Raw genomic sequence first — 25,751 nt, 5'->3', positions numbered from 1 at the left:
GCTCCGGCCGGCCAGCCACGGGGTGCGCGAGCCCCCTGTCGCGCAGGCCACCAGAGGGTCTGGGTGCTGGGGACGGGGCTCCACTGGGGCCCGGGGAGGCTCTCCCCAGCCTGGCTAGGGTTCGGAAGGTGGGACCGGACCCGGGGCTTGAACTCCATCTGGCCAGGCCCCGAGGGTGCTGGTACCCCTCCGTCCTGCAATCCGGCCGGGGGTCCGGGGCGCCCGGGACGGAGGTTCCACCGGGGCCCGGGGAGGCTCTCCCCAGCCTGGCTAGGGTTCAGAAGGTGGGACCGGACCCGGGGCTTGAACTCCATCTGGCCAGGCCCCGAGGGTGATGGAGCCCCCTGTCCCGCAGGCCACCAGTGGGTCCGGGCGCTGGGGACGGGGCTCCACCGGTTCCCGGGGAGGCTCTCCCCAGCCTGGCTAGGGTTCGGAAGGTGGGACCGGACCCGGGGCTTGAACTCCATCTGGCCAGGCCCCGAGGGTGCTGGTACCCCTCCGTCCAGCAATCCGGCCGGGGGTCCGGGGCGCCCGGGACGGAGGGTCCACCGGGGGCCCAGGGGAGGCTCTCCCCGGCCCGGCCTAGGGTTCGGAAAGCCGGGACTGGGGCCGGGGACCTGGCCCGGGGCTTGAGCCCCGTCCGGCAGGGCCCAGTGGTGCGGGAATCCCCCCTCTGTCCTGCAAGCCGGCCGGGGGTCAGAGGCGCCCGGGACGGAGGGTCCATCAGGGCCCGGGGAGGCCTGAAGCCCCGGAGCCCTGCAGCCCCAGATACCTGCAGCTCTGCAGCCCCCGGAACCCTGCAGCCCCAGAGCCCTGCAGCTCCGGGGCAGGCAGATTGGCGTCATTTTGGTCCCGGCCATCTGGTCGCGCCATTCGCCTCCCAGATCCCAGCGAGGGCTCCAGGAGGTCGGGTACTTTCGCGCCTTGGGTCCCCTCTGTCACCTCGTGTGCACAGATTGCAAGAAAGTCAGGTAATTTCCCTCCGGATTACTAGGGACAGGGTACGCCCGGACACCCCTCCAAGGCTGGTGGTTTTCTGCTAGGGGGACCAGATGGGCTATGCCTGGGTAACACCTCCCTAGGCCACCCGGGCTTCCTTCCTCCAGGCCAACGGCTTGTCAAATTGCCCAGGACGGGCTCCATGGCTCTTGGGCAGTCGTCCCCCGGGCGTCCGCGGCTCCATCCCTGCCGACGGCATGCAAGAGTGCCCGGGACGGGCTCCATACGTCCCGGGCAGTCCTCCCCCGGGCGTCCGGGGCACCCATCTCCAGGAGGCCAACAGCATGGCAAAGTACCCGGGACGGGCTCCATGGGTCCCGGGCAGTCCTCCCCCAGGCATCCGGGGCTTCCATCTCCAGGCCAACGGCAGGTCAAAGTGCCCAGGACGGGCTCCACGGGTCCCTGGCAGTCCTCCCCCCCGGGCGTCCGGGGCTCCCTTCCCCAGGCCAACGGCATGTCAAAGTGCCCAGGATGGGCTCCACGGGCCCCGGGCATCCGGGGCTCCCTTCCCCAGGCCAACGGCATGCCAGAGTGCCCAGGACGGGCTCCACGAGTCCCGGGCGTCCGGGGCTCCCTTCCCCGGGACACCGGCTTGTCAGAGTGCCCATGACGGGCTCCACGGGTCCCGGGTATCTGGGACTCCCTTCCCCGGGCCAACGGCATGCCGGAGTTCCCAGGACAGGCTCCACGGGTCCCGGGCGTCCGGGGCTCCCTTCCCCGGTCCGACGGCTTGTCAGAGTGCCCAGGACGGGCTCCACGGTTCCCGGGCGTCCGGGGTTCCCTTCCCCGGGTCAGCGGCATGTCAGAGTGCCCAGGACGAGTTCCACGGGTCCCGGGCAGTCCTCCCCCGGGCGTCCGGGGCTCCCTTCCCTGGGCCGTCGGCAGGTCAGAGTGCCCAGGACGGGCTCCATGGGTCCCGGGCAGTCCTCCCCCCGGGCGTCCGGGGCTCCCTTCCCCGGGCCGACGGCAGGTCAGAGTGCCCAGGACGGGCTCCACGGGTCCCGGGCAGTCCTCCCCCCCGGGGGTCCGGCGCTCCCTTCTCCAGGCCGATGGCAGGTCAGAGTGACCAGGACGGGCTCCACGGGTCCCGGGCAGTCCTCTCCCGGGCGTACGTGGTTGTCCGACTGATTCGGGCAGATGTGCTTTTACGAACCTGATCGGAATCGGCCCAAATAATAATAATAATAATAATAATAATAATAATCCACATTTGTAAGGCGCACAATCACCCGTAAGGGTCTCTAGGCGCTAGGGGCCGTCGGGAAGATTAAGCAAGCTATTGCCCAGAGTCACATGGTGCTGGGCTAATCTGCGGCCGGTGCCGGGGATCGAACCCTGATCTCTGGGATGCTCGAGGGTTACTACGCGCTCTACAAAAACCTTAAATAAAAAAATCTCCAGATTCCGGAGTCAGCCGCCCTAGCCGCGGCGCCAGCTATTTCCCAGAGTCACGTGGTGCTGGGCTAATCTGCGGCCGGTGCCGGGGATCGAACCCTGATCTCTGGGATGCTCGAGGGTTACTACGCGCTCTACAAAAACCTTAAATAAAAAAATCTCCAGATTCCGGAGTCAGCCGCCCTAGCCGCGGCGCCAGCTATTTCCCAGAGTCACCTGGTGCTGGGCTAATCTGCCGCCGGTGCCGGGGATCGAACCGTGATCCCCAGATGGGGATATCCCAAAAATCTGGCATGGATACGGCCCGCCAGGACAGGTTTGGGCACCCCTGGTATAGTGGTTAGTACTCTGCGTTGTGGCTGCAGCAACCTCGGTTCGAATCCGAGTCACGGCATTGTGGTTGGCAATGTCACGGCAGTTGGGTTTTTCTTTTACAGAATTACCAAATGTACCAGTTGTTTTTGTAAAATGTCTATTAAAAACAGATCCTTTAAAATATTTAAACGATTTAACGACAAATTATTTAAACACACATGATTATAAGATGTAGCCTTATTTTTGTTTTTAGGAGAGAATGTGCCTGCTGAAAAAAACATTATTTTTAAAAAGTGCATTGCAGGATATCAGGAATTTGCTGTGGCACACCTTGAAAACTTTCATGCAGATTATTTGCACAAAACTTACAGTCAGTTGTTGTGGCCGAGTGGTTAAGGCGATGGACTAGAAATCCATTGGGGTCTCCCCGCGCAGGTTCGAATCCTGCCAACAACGAGAAACTTTTTAACATCGGCTACAATTTCAGAAGTTAACCTTTAGAATTTCTTCCATGTCAGTTTTATAAATAGGTGGCTTATTTTGGTGTCACTTTTGCCCTTTCACATATTTATTATCGCTACCCCTTTCATATCTTTGCTATAACTCTCGTCCTACATTAGCGCTGGTGCAAACACTTCAAATTATTATACCCTGGCTCTCTCAGTCATACCATTCATGCACTTGAAACTTACTTTACCAATAAAAGAAGCAAATAGAAAAATAAAACAAAAGTGCTTGCTGGATTAGGCAAACACACTTCATAAAACTGCATTTTCTTTTCTATTCTCCCGTGTTACAAGCTTAACTGCTCCCTGTGTAATTTCTCTTAGCCTGCTGTCCCAGGAAGAGAATTTTATCTACAGGCTCTTTCCGTGTTTTTTTCCTAGTCTTTCTTCCCTTTTCTTAGATTTGTAACTGTTCCTTTACGTGCTCTATTTAGGCGCCATTAATCTCATTTGAGCTCCTTGTACCTGCTGCTGTTTTCTCCACACCTCATACTGCCTTTTCCCTCTTTCTCTCTTTCTCTGAGGTTGGTGGATACTTTCCAAAGCTTCTGATGCCCCAATGTTCCTTCATCTTGTTGTCAGACGTGAATTGGAAAAGCAACCAAATTAACAAGCCTTTACCACTCATACATGGCAGAGGTTTATACTTTAATTGAACTAAGAAAAGCGTGTTGTGGGGCCCCTACGAGCCATGGTGCTTGCTTCATCATAATTAGGCATGCAGTCATTAGCCACAGCTCTGATCATGGGTCACTGAGTTCAGTTTCAATAATTCCTCAAAAACCTAACCATGCAGTCCCCCCTAACTGTGTAGTTATCTTGCTTTACTGCTGTTTGTGTGATTAGCTGGGAGGAGCTCATGGCAGCATCCTCCCTATAAAAGTGTAGATGGACCGCTCCTTAACTCTTTCTTGCTTCACATACAGATGGCTTGAGGAGGTACAGGGGAGATGCAGGTCTGCTAGACAGTATAGAAGATCTGCGCCAGGTGTGTTTCTCTGCATTGGTATCCCATCACAGGCCCACAAGTGTATGTGTGATCTTTGACTCCTGGCAGTTCACAAGCAGGCGGCCAGGAAACAGTTTCAGCCTATCAACCACTGAGGAGACAAAGCCTTTGTATAAGGAATGAGGAAGCAATTAACACATTCAGCCTATCACAGGAGTTCCCTGAGTGTACCAAATTATAAATTCTCCATGTCACTGTATGTTATTGAGCCCAAGTAGCTCGCCGTGATCGTATAGTGGTTAGTACTCTGCGTTGTGGCCGCAGCAACCTCGGTTCAAATCCGAGTCATGGCATTGTGGTTGGCAATGTCACGGCAGTTGGGTTTTTCTTTTACAGAATTACAAAATGTACCAGTTGTTTTTGTAAAATGTCTATTAAAAACAGATCCTTTAAAATATTTAAACGATCTAACGACAAATTATTTTAACACACATGATTATAAGATGTAGCTATATTGTACCTACTGACATAAATTATCGTTCTTGAACCTATTTGCGGTGGGGGAATGGAGCTCTCCCCCATGCCAATCAGAATGCAGATGAATGCATTTGCAGTTGAGTGACCTGTATTGTGGCTGTCTAGAGGGAATGCACAAATGTAGCTGTCTCGCAGCCCAATCCAGACGTCAATTGGAGACAGGTTTTCAGGCAAATAGAGCAGTAAGTGCAGAGAAATGCTCACTCTCTAAAAATGGCATTTATAAAGTAGTAAAGTTGAATCCAACCTCACCAGTAATTAGGATTTATCAATAAATAAATAAAGCTTCTCCTCTCTGATATGGAATTACCCCCCAAAAAGTATAAGGGAATACCCAATGCTAACCTACGAGAGGGGCAGACCTCACAGTAGTGAAAAATGTAATAGATTGTTTTGTACTACCAGGACATGCAAACTACCACAGTACATGTCTTACCTTTTACTTACATAGCATGATGCCCCTAGGACTACCTAGGGCCTACCTTTTGGTTAATTATATGTAATAAAATTGGAGTTTAAGGCTTGGCAAGTAGTTTTAAATGGCAAGTCGAAGTGGCAGTACACTGCAGCACAGGCACTGCAGTAGCAGGCTTGAGACAGGTTTGAAATGATACTTTTTTGGGCGGCACAATCAGTTCCTGGGTATATGGTATACCACTTTACAAGTGGCTTTCAAGTCAATGAAATCTGTCAGTCAGGTATACTCCAATTACACACATGATTAGGGAAGAAGCACGTTCACTTCAGCACTGATTAGTAGCAATAAAGTGATCAGAGTCCTAAGGCCAACAAAAAGATACAGCAAAATGCGTAGGTGAAAGGCAATAAGGTAGGGTTGAGGCCACCTTAAGAATGCAAGGTCTAACAAAAACAAACTAAGGATAACATGAGTAAAACATCAGGTTTCTCTACGGCATTTGGTGAGACAAGTGTGCCTTCTTTTATCTTCCATAAATGCAATCTTTCCCCGACCCCTTTATTATATAGCTCTTCAAGTAAAAAAGATAAAGCACTTACAAAGGAGCCTCAAATACTCAAAGATGGTAGACTTCTGTAATATGGGCCATAGACTAAAAGCAGCACGAAAACAGAGTGCAATAGGGTCCCAAAAACTTGAGTGCCACATGAGAGTATGCATGAAAGCCTATCCTTTTCCAAACTAGAGATATACTCATGCAATTTTTGTTTTTAGGAGAGAATGTGCCTGCTGAAAAATACATTATTTTAAAAAAGTGCATTGCAGAATACCAGGAATTTGCTGTGGGACACCTTGAAAACTTTCATACAGATTATTTGCACAAAACTTACAGTCAGTTGTTGTGGCTGAGTGGTTAAGGCGATGGACTAGAAATCCATTGTGGTCTCCCCGCGCAGGTTCGAATCCTGCCAACAACAACAAACTTTTTAACATCGGCTACAATTTCAGAAGTTAACCTTTAGAATTTCTTCCATGTCAGTTTTATAAATAGGTGGCTTATTTTGGTGTCACTATTGCCCTTTCACATATTTATTATCGCTACCCCTTTCATATCTTTGCTATAACTCTCGTCCTACATTAGCGCTGGTGCAAACACTTCAAATTATTATACCCTGGCTCTCTCAGTCATACCATTCATGCACTTGAAACTTACTTTACCAATAAAAGAAGCAAATAGAAAAATAAAATAAAAGTGCTTGCTGGATTAGGCAAACACACTTCATAAAACTGCATTTTCTTTTCTATTCTCCCCGTGTTACAAGCTTAACTGCTCCCTGTGTAATTTCTCTTAGCCTGCTGTCCCAAGAAGAGAATTTTATCTACAGGCTCTTTCCGTGTTTTTTTCCTAGTCTTTCTTTCCCTTTTCTTAGATTTGTAACTGTTCCTTTATGTGCTCTATTTAGGCGCCATTAATCTCATTTGAGCTCCTTGTACCTGCTGCTGTTTTCTCCACACCTCATACTGCCTTTTCCCTCTTTCTCTCTTTCTCTGAGGTTGGTGGCTACTTTCCAAAGCTTCTGATGCCCCAATGTTCCTTCATCTTGTTGTCAGATGTGAATTGGAAAAGCAACCAAATTAACAAGCCTTTACCACTCATAGATGGCAGAGGTTTATACTTTAATTCAATGAGCTAAGAAAAGCGTGTTGTGGGGCCCCTACGAGCCATGGTGCTTGCTTCATCATAATTGGGCACGCAGTCATTAGCCACAGCTCTGATCATGGGTCACTGAGGTCAGTTTCAATAATTCCTCAAAAACCTAACCATGTAGTCCCCCCTAACTGTATAGTTATCTTGCTTTACTGCTGTTTGTGTGATTAGCTGGGAGGAGCTCACGGCGGCATCCTCCCTATAAAAGTATAGATGGACCGCTCCTTAATTTTTTCTTGCTTCACATACAGATGGCTTGAGGAGGTACAGGGGAGATGCAGGTCTAATAGACAGAATAGAAGATCTGCGCCAGGTGTGTTTCTCTGCATTGGTGTCCCATCACAGGCCAACAAGTGTATGTGTGATCTTTGACTTCTGGCAGTTCACAAGCAGGCAACCAGGAAACGGTTTCAGCCTATCAACCACTGAGGAGACAAAGCCTTTGTATAAGGAATGAGGAAGCAATGAACACATTCAGCCTATCACTGGAGTTCCCTGAGTGTTTCGAATTATAAATTCTCCATGTCACTGTATGTTAATGAGCCCAAGTAGCTCGCCGTGATCGTATAGTGGTTAGTACTCTGCGTTGTGGCTGCAGCAACCTCGGTTTGAATCCGAGTCACGGCATTGTGGTTGGCAATGTCACAGCAGTTGGGTTTTTCTTTTACGGAATTACCAAATGTACCAGTTGTTTTTGTAAAATGTCTATTAAAAACAGATCCTTTAAAATATTTAAACGATTTAACGACAAATTATTTAAACACACATGATTATAAGATGTAGCCTTATTTTTGTTTTTAGGAGAGAATGTGCCTGCTGAAAAAAACATTATTTTTAAAAAGTGCATTGCAGGATATCAGGAATTTGCTGTGGCACACCTTGAAAACTTTCATGCAGATTATTTGCACAAAACTTACAGTCAGTTGTTGTGGCCGAGTGGTTAAGGCGATGGACTAGAAATCCCTTGGGGTCTCCCCGCGCAGGTTCGAATCCTGCCAACAACGAAAAACTTTTTAACATCGGCTACAATTTCAGAAGTTAACCTTTAGAATTTCTTCCATGTCAGTTTTATAAATAGGTGGCTTATTTTGGTGTCACTATTGCCCTTTCACATATTTATTATCGCTACCCCTTTCATATCTTTGCTATAACTCTCGTCCTACATTAGCACTGGTGCAAACACTTCAAATTATTATACCTTGGCTCTCTCAGTCATACCATTCATGCACTTGAAACTTACTTTACCAATAAAAGAAGCAAATAGAAAAATAAAACAAAAGTGCTTGCTGGATTAGGCAAACACACTTCATAAAACTGCATTTTCTTTTCTATTCTCCCCGTGTTACAAGCTTAACTGCTCCCTGTGTATTTTCTCTTAGCCTGCTGTCCCAGGAAGAGAATTTTATCTACAGGCTCTTTCCGTGTTTTTTTCCTAGTCTTTCTTTCCCTTTTCTTAGATTTGTAACTGTTCCTTTACGTGCTCTATTTAGGCGCCATTAATCTCATTTGAGCTCCTTGTACCTGCTGCTGTTTTCTCCACACCTCATACTGCCTTTTCCCTCTTTCTCTCTTTCTCTGAGGTTGGTGGCTACTTTCCAAAGCTTCTGATGCCCCAATGTTCCTTCATCTTGTTGTCAGACGTGAATTGGAAAAGCAACCAAATTAACAAGCCTTTACCACTCATATATGGCAGAGGTTTATACTTTAATTGAGCTAAGAAAAGCGTGTTGTGGGGCCCCTACGAGCCATGGTGCTTGCTTCATCATAATTTGGCATGCAGTCATTAGCCACAGCTCTGATCATGGGTCACTGAGGTCAGTTTCAATAATTCCTCAAAAACCTAACCATGCAGTCCCCCCTAATTGTGTAGTTATCTTGCTTTACTGCTGTTTGTGTGATTAGCTGGGAGGAGCTCACGGCAGCATCCTCCCTATAAAAGTGTAGATGGACCGCTCCTTAACTTTTTCTTGCTTCACATACAGATGGCTTGAGGAGGTACAGGGGAGATGCAGGTCTAATAGACAGAATAGAAGATCTGCGCCAGGTGTGTTTCTCTGCATTGGTGTCCCATCACAGGCCCACAAGTGTATGTGTGATCTTTGACTTCTGGCAGTTCACAAGCAGGCGGCCAGGAAATGGTTTCAGCCTATCAACCACTGAGGAGACAAAGCCTTTGTATAAGCAATGAGGAAGCAATGAACACATTCAGCCTATCACAGGAGTTCCCTGAGTGTTCCGAATTATAAATTCTCCATGTCACTGTATGTTATTGAGCCCAAGTAGCTTGCCGTGATCGTATAGTGGTTAGTACTCTGCGTTGTGGCCGCAGCAACCTAGGTTCGAATCCGAGTCACGGCATTGTGGTTGGCAATGTCACGGCAGTTGGGTTTTTCTTTTACAGAATTACCAAATGTACCAGTTGTTTTTGTAAAATGTCTATTAAAAACAGATCCTTTTAAAATATTTAAACGATCTAACGACAAATTATTTAAACACACATGATTATAAGATGTAGCCTTATTTTTGTTTTTAGGAGAGAATGTGCCTGCTGAAAAAAACATTATTTTTAAAAAGTGCATTGCAGGATATCAGGAATTTGCTGTGGCACACCTTGAAAACTTTCATGCAGATTATTTGCACAAAACTTACAGTCAGTTGTTGTGGCCGAGTGGTTAAGGCGATGGACTAGAAATCCATTGGGGTCTCCCCGCACAGGTTCGAATCCTGCCAACAACGAGAAACTTTTTAACATCGGCTACAATTTCAGAAGCTAATCTTTAGAATTTCTTCCATGTCAGTTTTATAAATAGGTGGCTTATTTTGGTGTCACTATTGCCCTTTCACATATTTATTATCGCTACCCCTTTCAAATCTTTGCTATAACTCTCGTCCTACATTAGCGCTGGTGCAAACACTTCAAATTATTATACCCTGGCTCTCTCAGTCATACCATTCATGCACTTGAAACTTACTTTACCAATAAAAGAAGCAAATAGAAAAATAAAACAAAAGTGCTTGCTGGATTAGGCAACACACTTCATAAAACTGCATTTTCTTTTCTATTCTCCCCGTGTTACAAGCTTAACTGCTCCCTGTGTAATTTCTCTTAGCCTGCTGTCCCAGGAAGAGAATTTTATCTACAGGCTCTTTCCGTGTTTTTTTCCTAGTCTTTCTTTCCTTTTTCTTAGATTTGTAACTGTTCCTTTACGTGCTCTATTTAGGCGCCATTAATCTCATTTGAGCTCCTTGTACCTGCTGCTGTTTTCTCCACACCTCATACTGCCTTTTCCCTCTTTCTCTCTTTCTCTGAGGTTGGTGGCTACTTTCCAAAGCTTCTGATGCCCCAATGTTCCTTCATCTTGTTGTCAGACGTGAATTGGAAAAGCAACCAAATTAACAAGCCTTTACCACTCATATATGGCAGAGGTTTATACTTTAATTGAGCTAAGAAAAGCGTGTTGTGGGGCCCCTACGAGCCATGGTGCTTGCTTCATCATAATTAGGCATGCAGTCATTAGCCACAGCTCTGATCATGGGTCACTGAGGTCAGTTTCAATAATTCCTCAAAAACCTAACCATGCAGTCCCCCCTAACTGTGTAGTTATCTTGCTTTACTGCTGTTTGTGTGATTAGCTGGGAGGAGCTCATGGCAGCATCCTCCCTATAAAAGTGTAGATGGACCGCTCCTTAACTCTTTCTTGCTTCACATACAGATGGCTTGAGGAGGTACAGGGGAGATGCAGGTCTACTAGACAGTATAGAAGATCTGCGCCAGGTGTGTTTCTCTGCATTGGTGTCCCATCACAGGCCCACAAGTGTATGTGTGATCTTTGACTCCTGGCAGTTCACAAGCAGGCGGCCAGGAAACAGTTTCAACCTATCAACCACTGAGGAGAGAAAGCCTTTGTATAAGGAATGAGGAAGCAATTAACACATTCAGCCTATCACAGGAGTTCCCTGAGTGTACCAAATTATAAATTCTCCATGTCTCTGTATGTTATTGAGCCCAAGTAGCTCGCCGTGATCGTATAGTGGTTAGTACTCTGCGTTGTGGCCGCAGCAACCTTGGTTCGAATCCGAGTCACGGCATTGTGGTTGGCAATGTCACGGCAGTTGGGTTTTTCTTTTACAGAATTACAAAATGTACCAGTTGTTTTTGTAAAATGTCTATTAAAAACAGATCCTTTAAAATATTTAAACGATCTAACGACAAATTATTTTAACACACATGATTATAAGATGTAGCTATATTGTACCTACTGACAAAAATTATCGTTCTTGAACCTATTTGCGGTGGGGGAATGGAGCTCTCCCCCATGCCAATCAGAATGCAGATGAATGCAGTTGCAGTTGAGTGACCTGTATTGTGGCTGTCTAGAGGGAATGCACAAATGCAGCTCTCTCGCAGCCCAATCCAGACGTCAATTGGAGACAGGTTTTCAGGCAAATAGAGCAGTAAGTGCAGAGAAATGCTCACTCTCTAAAAATTGCATTTATAAAGTAGTAAAGTTAAATCCAACCTCACCAGTAAATAGGATTTATCAATAAATAAATAAAGCTTCTCCTCTCTGATATGGAATTACCCCCCAAAAAGTATAAGGGAATACCCAATGCTAACCTACGAGAGGGGCAGACCTCACAGTAGTGAAAAATGTAATAGACTGTTTTGTACTACCAGGACATGCAAACTACCACAGTACATGTCTTACCTTTTACTTACATAGCATGATGCCCCTAGGACTACCTAGGGCCTACCTTTTGGTTAATTATATGTAATAAAATTGGAGTTTAAGGCTTGGCAAGTAGTTTTAAATGGCAAGTCGAAGTGGCAGTACACTGCAGCACAGGCACTGCAGTAGCAGGCTTGAGACAGGTTTGAAATGATACTTTTTTGGGCGGCACAATCAGTTCCTGGGTATATGGTATACCACTTTACAAGGGGCTTTCAAGTCAATGAAATCTGTCAGTCAGGTATACTCCAATTACACACATGATTTGGGAAGAAGCACGTTCACTTCAGCACTGATTAGTAGCAATAAAGTGATCAGAGTCCTAAGGCCAACAAAAAGATACAGCAAAATGCGTAGGTGAAAAGCAATAAGGTAGGGTTGAGGCCACCTTAAGAATGCAAGGTCTAACAAAAACAAACTAAGGATAACATGAGTAAAACATCAGGTTTCTCTACGGCATTTGGTGAGACAAGTGTGCCTTCTTTTATCTTCCATAAATGCAATCTTTCCCTGACCCCTTTATTATATAGCTCTTCAAGTAAAAAAGATAAAGCACTTACAAAGGAGCCTCAAATACTCAAAGATGGTAGACTTCTGTAATATGGGCCATAGACTAAAAGCAGCACGAAAACTTGAGTGCCACATGAGAGTATGCATGAAAGCCTATCCTTTTCCAACCTAGAGATATACTCATGCAATTTTTGTTTTTAGGAGAGAATGTGCCTGCTGAAAAAAACATTATTTTTAAAAAGTGCATTGCAGAATACCAGGAATTTGCTTTGGGACACCTTGAAAACTTTCATACAGATTATTTGCACAAAACTTACAGTCAGTTGTTGTGGCTGAGTGGTTAAGGCGATGGACTAGAAATCCATTGGGGTCTCCCCGCGCAGGTTCGAATCCTGCCAACAACGAGAAACTTTTTAACATCGGCTACAATTTCAGAAGTTAACCTTTAGAATTTCTTCCATGTCAGTTTTATAAATAGGTGGCTTATTTTGGTGTCACTATTGCCCTTTCACATATTTATTATCGCTACCCCTTTCATATCTTTGCTATAACTCTCGTCCTACATTAGCGCTGGTGCAAACACTTCAAATTATTATACCCTGGCTCTCTCAGTCATACCATTCATGCACTTGAAACTTACTTTACCAATAAAAGAAGCAAATAGAAAAATAAAACAAAAGTGCTTGCTGGATTAGGCAAACACACTTCATAAAACTGCATTTTCTTTTCTATTCTCCCCGTGTTACAAGCTTAACTGCTCCCTGTGTAATTTCTCTTAGCCTGCTGTCCCAGGAAGAGAATTTTATCTACAGGCTCTTTCCGTGTTTTTTTCCTAGTCTTTCTTTCCCTTTTCTTAGATTTGTAACTGTTCCTTTATGTGCTCTATTTAGGCGCCATTAATCTAATTTGAGCTCCTTGTACCTGCTGCAGTTTTCTCCACACCTCATACTGCCTTTTCCCTCTTTCTCTCTTTCTCTGAGGTTGGTGGCTACTTTCCAAAGCTTCTGATGCCCCAATGTTCCTTCATCTTGTTGTCAGACGTGAATTGGAAAAGCAACCAAATTAACAAGCCTTTACCACTCATACATGGCAGAGGTTTATACTTTAATTCAATGAGCTAAGAAAAGCGTGTTGTGGGGCCCCTACGAGCCATGGTGCTTGCTTCATCATAATTGGGCACGCAGTCATTAGCCACAGCTCTGATCATGGGTCACTGAGGTCAGTTTCAATAATTCCTCAAAAACCTATCCATGCAGTCCCCCCTAACTGTGTAGTTATCTTGCTTTACTGCTGTTTGTGTGATTAGCTGGGAGGAGCTCACGGCAGCATCCTCCCTATAAAAGTGTAGATGGACCGCTCCTTAACTTTTTCTTGCTTCACATACAGATGGCTTGAGGAGGTACAGGGGAGATGCAGGTCTAATAGACAGAATAGAAGATCTGCGCCAGGTGTGTTTCTCTGCATTGGTGTCCCATCACAGGCCCACAAGTGTATTTGTGATCTTTGACTCCTGGCAGTTCACAAGCAGGCGGCCAGGAAACGGTTTCAGCCTATCAACCACTGAGGAGACAAAGCCTTTGTATAAGGAATGAGGAAGCAATGAACACATTCAGCCTATCACAGGAGTTCCCTGAGTGTTTCGAATTATAAATTCTCCATGTCACTGTATGTTATTGAGCCCAAGTAGCTCGCCGTGATCGTATAGTGGTTAGTACTCTGCGTTGTGGCCGCAGCAACCTCGGTTCGAATCCGAGTCACGGCATTGTGGTTGGCAATCTCACGGCAGTTGGGTTTTTCTTTTACAGAATTACCAAATGTACCAGTTGTTTTTGTAAAATGTCTATTAAAAACAGATCCTTTAAAATATTTAAACGATCTAACGACAAATTATTTAAACACACATGATTATAAGATGTAGCCTTATTTTTGTTTTTAGGAGAGAATGTGCCTGCTGAAAAAAACATTATTTTTAAAAAGTGCATTGCAGGATATCAGGAATTTTCTGTGGGACACCTTGAAAACTTTCATGCAGATTATTTGCACAAAACTTACAGTCAGTTGTTGTGGCCGAGTGGTTAAGGCGATGGACTAGAAATCCATTGGGGTCTCCCCGCGCAGGTTCGAATCCTGCCAACAACGAGAAACTTTTTAACATCGGCTACAATTTCAGAAGCTAACCTTTAGAATTTCTTCCATGTCAGTTTTATAAATAGGTGGCTTATTTTGGTGTCACTATTGCCCTTTCACATATTTATTATCGCTACCCCTTTCATATCTTTGCTATAACTCTCGTCCTACATTAGCGCTGGTGCAAACACTTCAAATTATTATACCCTGGCTCTCTCAGTCATACCATTCATGCACTTGAAACTTACTTTACCAATAAAAGAAGCAAATAGAAAAATAAAACAAAAGTGCTTGCTCGATTAGGCAACACACTTCATAAAACTGCATTTTCTTTTCTATTCTCCCCGTGTTACAAGCTTAACTGCTCCCTGTGTAATTTCTCTTAGCCTGCTGTCCCAGGAAGAGAATTTTATCTACAGGCTCTTTCCGTGTTTTTTTCCTAGTCTTTCTTTCCTTTTTCTTAGATTTGTAACTGTTCCTTTACGTGCTCTATTTAGGCGCCATTAATCTCATTTGAGCTCCTTGTACCTGCTGCTGTTTTCTCCACACCTCATACTGCCTTTTCCCTCTTTCTCTCTTTCTCTGAGGTTGGTGGCTACTTTCCAAAGCTTCTGATGCCCCAATGTTCCTTCATCTTGTTGTCAGACGTGAATTGGAAAAGCAACCAAATTAACAAGCCTTTACCACTCATATATGGCAGAGGTTTATACTTTAATTGAGCTAAGAAAAGCGTGTTGTGGGGCCCCTACGAGCCATGGTGCTTGCTTCATCATAATTAGGCATGCAGTCATTAGCCACAGCTCTGATCATGGGTCACTGAGGTCAGTTTCAATAATTCCTCAAAAACCTAACCATGCAGTCCCCCCTAACTGTGTAGTTATCTTGCTTTACTGCTGTTTGTGTGATTAGCTGGGAGGAGCTCATGGCAGCATCCTCCCTATAAAAGTGTAGATGGACCGCTCCTTAACTCTTTCTTGCTTCACATACAGATGGCTTGAGGAGGTACAGGGGAGATGCAGGTCTACTAGACAGTATAGAAGATCTGCGCCAGGTGTGTTTCTCTGCATTGGTATCCCATCACAGGCCCACAAGTGTATGTGTGATCTTTGACTCCTGGCAGTTCACAAGCAGGCGGCCAGGAAACAGTTTCAGCCTATCAACCACTGAGGAGAGAAAGCCTTTGTATAAGGAATGAGGAAGCAATTAACACATTCAGCCTATCACAGGAGTTCCCCGAGTGTACCAAATTATAAATTCTCCATGTCACTGTATGTTATTGAGCCCAAGTAGCTCGCCGTGATCGTCCTGGTATAGTGGTTAGTACTCTGCGTTGTGGCCGCAGCAACCTTGGTTCGAATCCGAGTCACAGCATTGTGGTTGGCAATGTCACGGCAGTTGGGTTTTTCTTTTACAGAATTACAAAATGTACCAGTTGTTTTTGTAAAATGTCTATTAAAAACAGATCCTTTAAAATATTTAAACGATCTAACGACAAATTATTTTAACACACATGATTATAAGATGTAGCTATATTGTACCTACTGACATAAATTATCGTTCTTGAACCTATTTGCGGTGGGGGAATGGAGCTCTCCCCCATGCCAATCAGAATGCAGATGAATGCAGTTGCAGTTGAGTGACCTGTATTGTGGCTGTCTAGAGGGAATGCACAAATGTAGCTGTCTCGCAGCCCAATCCAGACATCAATTGGAGACAGGTTTTCAGACAAATAGAGCAGTAAGTGCAGAGAAATGCTCACTCTCTAAAAATGGCATTTATAAAGTAGTAAAGTTAAATCCAACCTCACCAGTAAATAGGATTTATCAATAAATAAATAAAGCTTCTCCTCTCTGATATGGAATTACCCCCCAAAAAGTATAAGGGAATACCCAATGCTAACCTACGAGAGGGGCAGACCTCACAGTAGTGAAAAATGTAATAGACTGTTTTGTACTACCAGGACATGCAAACTACCACAGTACATGTCTTACCTTTTACTTACATAGCATGATGCCCCTAGGACTACCTAGGGCCTACCTTTTGGTTAATTATATGTAATAAAATTGGAGTTTAAGGCTTGGCAAGTAGTTTTAAATGGCAAGTCGAAGTGGCAGTACACTGCAGCACAGGCACTGCAGTAGCAGGCTTGAGACAGGTTTGAAATGATACTTTTTTGGGTGGCACAATCAGTTCCTGGGAATATGGTATACCACTTTACAAGGGGCTTTCAAGTCAATGAAATCTGTCAGTCAGGTATACTCCAATTACACACATGATTTGGGAAGAAGCACGTTCACTTCAGCACTGATTAGTAGCAATAAAGTGATCAGAGTCCTAAGGCCAACAAAAAGATACAGCAAAATGCGTAGGTGAAAAGCAATAAGGTAGGGTTGAGGCCACCTTAAGAATGCAAGGTCTAACAAAAACAAACTAAGGATAACATGAGTAAAACATCAGGTTTCTCTACGGCATTTGGTGAGACAAGTGTGCCTTCTTTTATCTTCCATAAATGCAATCTTTCCCTGACCCCTTTATTATATAGCTCTTCAAGTAAAAAAGATAAAGCACTTACAAAGGAGCCTCAAATACTCAAAGATGGTAGACTTCTGTAATATGGGCCATAGACTAAAAGCAGCACGAAAACTTGAGTGCCACATGAGAGTATGCATGAAAGCCTATCCTTTTCCAACCTAGAGATATACTCATGCAATTTTTGTTTTTAGGAGAGAATGTGCCTGCTGAAAAAAACATTATTTTTAAAAAGTGCATTGCAGAATACCAGGAATTTGCTTTGGGACACCTTGAAAACTTTCATACAGATTATTTGCACAAAACTTGCAGTCAGTTGTTGTGGCCGAGTGGTTAAGGCGATGGACTAGAAATCCATTGGGGTCCCCCCGCGCAGGTTCGAATCCTGCCAACAACGAGAAACTTTTTAACATCGGCTACAATTTCAGAAGCTAACCTTTAGAATTTCTTCCATGTCAGTTTTATAAATTGGTGGCTTATTTTGGTGTCACTATTGCCCTTTCACATATTTATTATCGCTACCCCTTTCATATCTTTGCTATAACTCTCGTCCTACATTAGCGCTGGTGCAAACACTTCAAATTATTATACCCTGGCTCTCTCAGTCATACCATTCATGCACTTGAAACTTACTTTACCAATAAAAGAAGCAAATAGAAAAATAAAACAAAAGTGCTTGCTGGATTAGGCAAACACACTTCATAAAACTGCATTTTCTTTTCTATTCTCCCCGTGTTACAAGCTTAACTGCTCCCTGTGTAATTTCTCTTAGCCTGCTGTCCCAGGAAGAGAATTTTATCTACAGGCTCTTTCCGTGTTTTTTTCCTAGTCTTTCTTTCCCTTTTCTTAGATTTGTAACTGTTCCTTTATGTGCTCTATTTAGGCGCCATTAATCTAATTTGAGCTCCTTGTACCTGCTGCAGTTTTCTCCACACCTCATACTGCCTTTTCCCTCTTTCTCTCTTTCTCTGAGGTTGGTGGCTACTTTCCAAAGCTTCTGATGCCCCAATGTTCCTTCATCTTGTTGTCAGACGTGAATTGGAAAAGCAACCAAATTAACAAGCCTTTACCACTCATACATGGCAGAGGTTTATACTTTAATTCAATGAGCTAAGAAAAGCGTGTTGTGGGGCCCCTACGAGCCATGGTGCTTGCTTCATCATAATTGGGCACGCAGTCATTAGCCACAGCTCTGATCATGGGTCACTGAGGTCAGTTTCAATAATTCCTCAAAAACCTATCCATGCAGTCCCCCCTAACTGTGTAGTTGTCTTGCTTTACTGCTGTTTGTGTGATTAGCTGGGAGGAGCTCACGGCAGCATCCTCCCTATAAAAGTGTAGATGGACCGCTCCTTAACTTTTTCTTGCTTCACATACAGATGGCTTGAGGAGGTACAGGGGAGATGCAGGTCTAATAGACAGAATAGAAGATCTGCGCCAGGTGTGTTTCTCTGCATTGGTGTCCCATCACAGGCCCACAAGTGTATTTGTGATCTTTGACTTCTGGCAGTTCACAAGCAGGCGGCCAGGAAACGGTTTCAGCCTATCAACCACTGAGGAGACAAAGCCTTTGTATAAGGAATGAGGAAGCAATGAACACATTCAGCCTATCACAGGAGTTCCCTGAGTGTTTTGAATTATAAATTCTCCATGTCACTGTATGTTATTGAGCCCAAGTAGCTCGCCGTGATCGTATAGTGGTTAGTACTCTGCGTTGTGGCCGCAGCAACCTCGGTTCGAATCCGAGTCACGGCATTGTGGTTGGCAATCTCACAGCAGTTGGGTTTTTCTTTTACAGAATTACCAAATGTACCAGTTGTTTTTGTAAAATGTCTATTAAAAACAGATCCTTTAAAATATTTAAACGATCTAACGACAAATTATTTAAACACACATGATTATAAGATGTAGCCTTATTTTTGTTTTTAGGAGAGAATGTGCCTGCTGAAAAAAACATTATTTTTAAAAAGTGCATTGCAGGATATCAGGAATTTTCTGTGGGACACCTTGAAAACTTTCATACAGATTATTTGCACAAAACTTGCAGTCAGTTGTTGTGGCCGAGTGGTTAAGGCGATGGACTAGAAATCCATTGGGGTCCCCCCGCGCAGGTTCGAATCCTGCCAACAACGAGAAACTTTTTAACATCGGCTACAATTTCAGAAGCTAACCTTTAGAATTTCTTCCATGTCAGTTTTATAAATAGGTGGCTTATTTTGGTGTCACTATTGCCCTTTCACATATTTATTATCGCTACCCCTTTCATATCTTTGCTATAACTCTCGTCCTACATTAGCGCTGGTGCAAACACTTCAAATTATTATACACTGGCTCTCTCAGTCATACCATTCATGCACTTGAAACTTACTTTACCAATAAAAGAAGCAAATAGAAAAATAAAACAAAAGTGCTTGCTGGATTAGGCAACACACTTCATAAAACTGCATTTTCTTTTCTATTCTCCCCGTGTTACAAGCTTAACTGCTCCCTGTGTAATTTCTTTTAGCCTGCTGTCCCAGGAAGAGAATTTTATCTACAGGCTCTTTCCGTGTTTTTTTCCTAGTCTTTCTTTCCTTTTTCTTAGATTTGTAACTGTTCCTTTACGTGCTCTATTTAGGCGCCATTAATCTCATTTGAGCTCCTTGTACCTGCTGCTGTTTTCTCCACACCTCATACTGCCTTTTCCCTCTTTCTCTCTTTCTCTGAGGTTGGTGGCTACTTTCCAAAGCTTCTGATGCCCCAATGTTCCTTCATCTTGTTGTCAGACGTGAATTGGAAAAGCAACCAAATTAACAAGCCTTTACTACTCATATATGGCAGAGGTTTATACTTTAATTGAGCTAAGAAAAGCGTGTTGTGGGGCCCCTACGAGCCATGGTGCTTGCTTCATCATAATTAGGCACGCAGTCATTAGCCACAGCTCTGATCATGGGTCACTGAGGTCAGTTTCAATAATTCCTCAAAAACCTAACCATGCAGTCCCCCCTAACTGTGTAGTTATCTTGCTTTACTGCTGTTTGTGTGATTAGCTGGGAGGAGCTCATGGCAGCATCCTCCCTATAAAAGTGTAGATGGACCGCTCCTTAACTCTTTCTTGCTTCACATACAGATGGCTTGAGGAGGTACAGGGGAGATGCAGGTCTACTAGACAGTATAGAAGATCTGCGCCAGGTGTGTTTCTCTGCATTGGTGTCCCATCACAGGCCCACAAGTGTATGTGTGATCTTTGACTCCTGGCAGTTCACAAGCAGGCGGCCAGGAAACAGTTTCAGCCAATCAACCACTGAGGAGACAAAGCCTTTGTATAAGGAATGAGGAAGCAATTAACACATTCAGCCTATCACAGGAGTTCCCTGAGTGTACCGAATTATAAATTCTCCATGTCACTGTATGTTATTGAGCCCAAGTAGCTCGCCGTGATCGTATAGTGGTTAGTACTCTGCGTTGTGGCCGCAGCAACCTTGGTTCGAATCCGAGTCACGGCATTGTGGTTGGCAATGTCACGGCAGTTGGGTTTCTCTTTTACAGAATTACCAAATGTACCAGTTGTTTTTGTAAAATGTCTATTAAAAACAGATCCTTTAAAATATTTAAACGATCTAACGACAAATTATTTTAACAAACATGATTATAAGATGTAGCTATATTGTACCTACTGACATAAATTATCGTTCTTGAACCTATTTGCGGTGGGGGAATGGAGCTCTCCCCCATGCCAATCAGAATGCAGATGAATGCAGTTGCAGTTGAGTGACCTGTATTGTGGCTGTCTAGAGGGAATGCACAAATGTAGCTGTCTCGCAGCCCAATCCAGACGTCAATTGGAGACAGGTTTTCAGGCAAATAAAGCAGTAAGTGCAGAGAAATGCTCACTCTCTAAAAATGGCATTTATAAAGTAGTAAAGTTAAATCCAACCTCACCAGTAAATAGGATTTATCAATAAATAAATAAAGCTTCTCCTCTCTGATATGGAATTACCCCCCAAAAAGTATAAGGGAATACCCAATGCTAACCTACGAGAGGGGCAGACCTCACAGTAGTGAAAAATGTAATAGACTGTTTTGTACTACCAGGACATGCAAACTACCACAGTACATGTCTTACCTTTTACTTACATAGCATGATGCCCCTAGGACTACCTAGGGCCTACCTTTTGGTTAATTATATGTAATAAAATTGGAGTTTAAGGCTTGGCAAGTAGTTTTAAATGACAAGTCGAAGTGGCAGTACACTGCAGCACACGCACTGCAGTAGCAGGCTTGAGACAGGTTTGAAATTATACTTTTTTGGGCGGCACAATCAGTTCCTGGGTATATGGTATACCACTTTACAAGGGGCTTTCAAGTCAATGAAATCTGTCAGTCAGGTATACTCCAATTACACACATGATTAGGGAAGAAGCACGTTCACTTCAGCACTGATTAGTAGCAATAAAGTGATCAGAGTCCTAAGGCCAACAAAAAGATACAGCAAAATGCGTAGGTGAAAAGCAATAAGGTAGGGTTGAGGCCACCTTAAGAATGCAAGGTCTAACAAAAACAAACTAAGGATAACATGAGTAAAACATCAGGTTTCTCTACGGCATTTGGTGAGACAAGTATGCCTTCTTTTATCTTCCATAAATGCAACCTTTCCCTGACCCCTTTATTATATAGCTCTTCAAGTAAAAAAGATAAAGCACTTACAAAGGAGCCTCAAATACTCAAAGATGGTAGACTTCTGTAATATGGGCCATAGACTAAAAGCAGCACGAAAACAGAGTGCAATAGGGTCCCAAAAACTTGAGTGCCACATGAGAGTATGCATGAAAGCCTATCCTTTTCCAAACTAGAGATATACTCATGCAATTTTTGTTTTTAGGAGAGAATGTGCCTGCTGAAAAATACATTATTTTAAAAAAGTGCATTGCAGAATACCAGGAATTTGCTGTGGGACACATTGAAAACTTTCATACAGATTATTTGCACAAAACTTACAGTCAGTTGTTGTGGCCGAGTGGTTAAGGCGATGGACTAGAAATCCATTGGGGTCTCCCCGCGCAGGTTCGAATCCTGCCAACAACGAGAAACTTTTTAACATCGGCTACAATTTCAGAAGTTAACCTTTAGAATTTCTTCCATGTCAGTTTTATAAATAGGTGCCTTATTTTGGTGTCACTATTGCCCTTTCACATATTTATTATCGCTACCCCTTTCATATCTTTGCTATAACTCTCGTCCTACATTAGCGCTGGTGCAAACACTTCAAATTATTATACCCTGGCTCTCTCAGTCATACCATTCATGCACTTGAAACTTACTTTACCAATAAAAGAAGCAAATAGAAAAATAAAATAAAAGTGCTTGCTGGATTAGGCAAATACACTTCATAAAACTGCATTTTCTTTTCTATTCTCCCCGTGTTACAAGCTTAACTGCACCCTGTGTAATTTCTCTTAGCCTGCTGTCCCAGGAAGAGAATTTTATCTACAGGCTCTTTCCGTGTTTTTTTCCTAGTCTTTCTTTCCCTTTTCTTAGATTTGTAACTGTTCCTTTATGTGCTCTATTTAGGCGCCATTAATCTCATTTGAGCTCCTTGTACCTGCTGCTGTTTTCTCCACACCTCATACTGCCTTTTCCCTCTTTCTCTCTTTCTCTGAGGTTGGTGGCTACTTTCCAAAGCTTCTGATGCCCCAATGTTCCTTCATCTTGTTGTCAGACGTGAATTGGAAAAGCAACCAAATTAACAAGCCTTTACCACTCATACATGGCAGAGGTTTATACTTTAATTCAATGAGCTAAGAAAAGCGTGTTGTGGGGCCCCTACGAGCCATGGTGCTTGCTTCATCATAATTGGGCGCGCAGTCATTAGCCACAGCTCTGATCATGGGTCACTGAGGTCAGTTTCAATAATTCCTCAAAAACCTAACCATGCAGTCCCCCCCCCTAACGGTATAGTTATCTTGCTTTACTGCTGTTTGTGTGATTAGCTGGGAGGAGCTCACGGCAGCATCCTCCCTATAAAAGTATAGATGGACCGCTCCTTAACTTTTTCTTGCTTCACATACAGATGGCTTGAGGAGGTACAGGGGAGATGCAGGTCTAATAGACAGAATAGAAGATCTGCGCCAGGTGTATTTATCTGCATTGGTGTCCCATCACAGGCCCACAAGTGTATGTGTGATCTTTGACTTCTGGCAGTTCACAAGCAGGCGGCCAGGAAACGGTTTCAGCCTATCAACCACTGAGGAGACAAAGCCTTTGTATAAGGAATGAGGAAGCAATGAACACATTCAGCCTATCACAGGAGTTCCCTGAGTGTTTCGAATTATAAATTCTCCATGTCACTGTATGTTATTGAGCCCAAGTAGCTCGCCGTGATCGTATAGTGGTTAGTACTCTGCGTTGTGGCCGCAGCAACCTTGGTTCGAATCCGAGTCACGGCATTGTGGTTGGCAATGTCACGGCAGTTGGGTTTTTCTTTTACAGAATTACAAAATGTACCAGTTGTTTTTGTAAAATGTCTATTAAAAACAGATCCTTTAAAATATTTAAACGATCTAACGACAAATTATTTTAACACACATGATTATAAGATGTAGCTATATTGTACCTACTGACATAAATTATCGTTCTTGAACCTATTTGCGGTGGGGGAATGGAGCTCTCCCCCATGCCAATCAGAATGCAGATGAATGCAGTTGCAGTTGAGTGACCTGTGTTGTGGCTGTCTAGAGGGAATGCACAAATGTAGCTGTCTCGCAGCCCAATCCAGACGTCAATTGGAGACAGGTTTTCAGGCAAATAGAGCAGTAAGTGCAGAGAAATGCTCACTCTCTAAAAATGGCATTTATAAAGTAGTAAAGTTAAATCCAACCTCACCAGTAAATAGGATTTATCAATAAATAAATAAAGCTTCTCCTCTCTGATATGGAATTACCTCCCAAAAAGTATAAGGGAATACCCAATGCTAACCTACGAGAGGGGCAGACCTCACAGTAGTGAAAAATGTAATAGACTGTTTTGTACTACCAGGACATGCAAACTACCACAGTACATGTCTTACCTTTTACTTACATAGCATGATGCCCCTAGGACTACCTAGGGCCTACCTTTTGGTTAATTATATGTAATAAAATTGGAGTTTAAGGCTTGGCAAGTAGTTTTAAATGGCAAGTCGAAGTGGCAGTACACTGCAGCACAGGCACTGCAGTAGCAGGCTTGAGACAGGTTTGAAATGATCCTTTTTTGGGTGGCACAATCAGTTCCTGGGTATATGGTATACCACTTTACAAGGGGCTTTCAAGTCAATGAAATCTGTCAGTCAGGTATACTCCAATTACACACATGATTTGGGAAGAAGCACGTTCACTTCAGCACTGATTAGTAGCAATAAAGTGATCAGAGTCCTAAGGCCAACAAAAAGATACAGCAAAATGCGTAGGTGAAAAGCAATAAGGTAGGGTTGAGGCCACCTTAAGAATGCAAGGTCTAACAAAAACAAACTAAGGATAACATGAGTAAAACATCAGGTTTCTCTACGGCATTTGGTGAGACAAGTGTGCCTTCTTTTATCTTCCATAAATGCAATCTTTCCCTGACCCCTTTATTATATAGCTCTTCAAGTAAAAAAGATAAAGCACTTACAAAGGAGCCTCAAATACTCAAAGATGGTAGACTTCTGTAATATGGGCCATAGACTAAAAGCAGCACGAAAACTTGAGTGCCACATGAGAGTATGCATGAAAGCCTATCCTTTTCCAACCTAGAGATATACTCATGCAATTTTTGTTTTTAGGAGAGAATGTGCCTGCTGAAAAAAACATTATTTTTAAAAAGTGCATTGCAGAATACCAGGAATTTGCTTTGGGACACCTTGAAAACTTTCATACAGATTATTTGCACAAAACTTACAGTCAGTTGTTGTGGCTGAGTGGTTAAGGCGATGGACTAGAAATCCATTGGGGTCTCCCCGCGCAGGTTCGAATCCTGAAGCTTTTTAACATCGGCTACAATTTCAGAAGTTAACCTTTAGAATTTCTTCCATGTCAGTTTTATAAATAGGTGGCTTATTTTGGTGTCACTATTGCCCTTTCACATATTTATTATCGCTACCCCTTTCATATCTTTGCTATAACTCTCGTCCTACATTAGCGCTGGTGCAAACACTTCAAATTATTATACCCTGGCTCTCTCAGTCATACCATTCATGCACTTGAAACTTACTTTACCAATAAAAGAAGCAAATAGAAAAATAAAACAAAAGTGCTTGCTGGATTAGGCAAACACACTTCATAAAACTGCATTTTCTTTTCTATTCTCCCCGTGTTACAAGCTTAACTGCTCCCTGTGTAATTTCTCTTAGCCTGCTGTCCCAGGAAGAGAATTTTATCTACAGGCTCTTTCCGTGTTTTTTTCCTAGTCTTTCTTTCCCTTTTCTTAGATTTGTAACTGTTCCTTTATGTGCTCTATTTAGGCGCCATTAATCTAATTTGAGCTCCTTGTACCTGCTGCTGTTTTCTCCACACCTCATACTGCCTTTTCCCTCTTTCTCTCTTTCTCTGAGGTTGGTGGCTACTTTCCAAAGCTTCTGATGCCCCAATGTTCCTTCATCTTGTTGTCAGACGTGAATTGGAAAAGCAACCAAATTAACAAGCCTTTACCACTCATACATGGCAGAGGTTTATACTTTAATTCAATGAGCTAAGAAAAGCGTGTTGTGGGGCCCCTACGAGCCATGGTGCTTGCTTCATCATAATTGGGCACGCAGTCATTAGCCACAGCTCTGATCATGGGTCACTGAGGTCAGTTTCAATAATTCCTCAAAAACCTATCCATGCAGTCCCCCCTAACTGTGTAGTTATCTTGCTTTACTGCTGTTTGTGTGATTAGCTGGGAGGAGCTCACGGCAGCATCCTCCCTATAAAAGTGTAGATGGACCGCTCCTTAACTTTTTCTTGCTTCACATACAGATGGCTTGAGGAGGTACAGGGGAGATGCAGGTCTAATAGACAGAATAGAAGATCTGCGCCAGGTGTGTTTCTCTGCA

The 25,751-nt window shown here is 43.8% G+C and overlaps 15 non-coding genes across 15 annotated transcripts; all 15 read left to right on the top strand.

Annotated features, from left to right (window-relative positions):
* The first annotated feature begins 3,083 nt into the window (after positions 1-3,083).
* On the top strand, positions 3,084-3,165 carry TRNAS-AGA (transfer RNA serine (anticodon AGA)). Its single transcript has one exon. It is a non-coding gene; the product is annotated as a tRNA-Ser (tRNA).
* A 1,280-nt stretch (positions 3,166-4,445) lies between these two features.
* TRNAH-GUG (transfer RNA histidin (anticodon GUG)) lies at positions 4,446-4,517 on the top strand. The gene has a single exon. It is a non-coding gene; the product is annotated as a tRNA-His (tRNA).
* Positions 4,518-6,014: 1,497 nt separating this feature from the next.
* On the top strand, positions 6,015-6,096 carry TRNAS-AGA (transfer RNA serine (anticodon AGA)). Its single transcript has one exon. It is a non-coding gene; the product is annotated as a tRNA-Ser (tRNA).
* Positions 6,097-7,749: 1,653 nt separating this feature from the next.
* Positions 7,750-7,831, top strand: TRNAS-AGA (transfer RNA serine (anticodon AGA)). The gene has a single exon. It is a non-coding gene; the product is annotated as a tRNA-Ser (tRNA).
* A 1,650-nt stretch (positions 7,832-9,481) lies between these two features.
* Positions 9,482-9,563, top strand: TRNAS-AGA (transfer RNA serine (anticodon AGA)). Its single transcript has one exon. It is a non-coding gene; the product is annotated as a tRNA-Ser (tRNA).
* A 1,281-nt stretch (positions 9,564-10,844) lies between these two features.
* TRNAH-GUG (transfer RNA histidin (anticodon GUG)) lies at positions 10,845-10,916 on the top strand. Its single transcript has one exon. It is a non-coding gene; the product is annotated as a tRNA-His (tRNA).
* Positions 10,917-12,389: 1,473 nt separating this feature from the next.
* TRNAS-AGA (transfer RNA serine (anticodon AGA)) lies at positions 12,390-12,471 on the top strand. The gene has a single exon. It is a non-coding gene; the product is annotated as a tRNA-Ser (tRNA).
* Positions 12,472-13,757: 1,286 nt separating this feature from the next.
* Positions 13,758-13,829, top strand: TRNAH-GUG (transfer RNA histidin (anticodon GUG)). Its single transcript has one exon. It is a non-coding gene; the product is annotated as a tRNA-His (tRNA).
* Positions 13,830-14,124: 295 nt separating this feature from the next.
* TRNAS-AGA (transfer RNA serine (anticodon AGA)) lies at positions 14,125-14,206 on the top strand. The gene has a single exon. It is a non-coding gene; the product is annotated as a tRNA-Ser (tRNA).
* Positions 14,207-17,038: 2,832 nt separating this feature from the next.
* TRNAS-AGA (transfer RNA serine (anticodon AGA)) lies at positions 17,039-17,120 on the top strand. The gene has a single exon. It is a non-coding gene; the product is annotated as a tRNA-Ser (tRNA).
* A 1,286-nt stretch (positions 17,121-18,406) lies between these two features.
* Positions 18,407-18,478, top strand: TRNAH-GUG (transfer RNA histidin (anticodon GUG)). Its single transcript has one exon. It is a non-coding gene; the product is annotated as a tRNA-His (tRNA).
* Positions 18,479-18,773: 295 nt separating this feature from the next.
* On the top strand, positions 18,774-18,855 carry TRNAS-AGA (transfer RNA serine (anticodon AGA)). The gene has a single exon. It is a non-coding gene; the product is annotated as a tRNA-Ser (tRNA).
* Positions 18,856-20,136: 1,281 nt separating this feature from the next.
* Positions 20,137-20,208, top strand: TRNAH-GUG (transfer RNA histidin (anticodon GUG)). Its single transcript has one exon. It is a non-coding gene; the product is annotated as a tRNA-His (tRNA).
* Positions 20,209-21,705: 1,497 nt separating this feature from the next.
* Positions 21,706-21,787, top strand: TRNAS-AGA (transfer RNA serine (anticodon AGA)). Its single transcript has one exon. It is a non-coding gene; the product is annotated as a tRNA-Ser (tRNA).
* Positions 21,788-23,076: 1,289 nt separating this feature from the next.
* TRNAH-GUG (transfer RNA histidin (anticodon GUG)) lies at positions 23,077-23,148 on the top strand. The gene has a single exon. It is a non-coding gene; the product is annotated as a tRNA-His (tRNA).
* The last annotated feature ends 2,603 nt before the right edge of the window (positions 23,149-25,751 follow it).

The sequence above is a fragment of the Lissotriton helveticus genome, chromosome 12 (assembly GCF_964261635.1).
Source record: "Lissotriton helveticus chromosome 12, aLisHel1.1, whole genome shotgun sequence".
Lineage (NCBI taxonomy): Eukaryota > Metazoa > Chordata > Amphibia > Caudata > Salamandridae > Lissotriton > Lissotriton helveticus.
The sequence above is the reverse complement of the archived record's forward strand: the minus strand, read 5'-3'. Positions and strand labels throughout refer to the sequence as shown.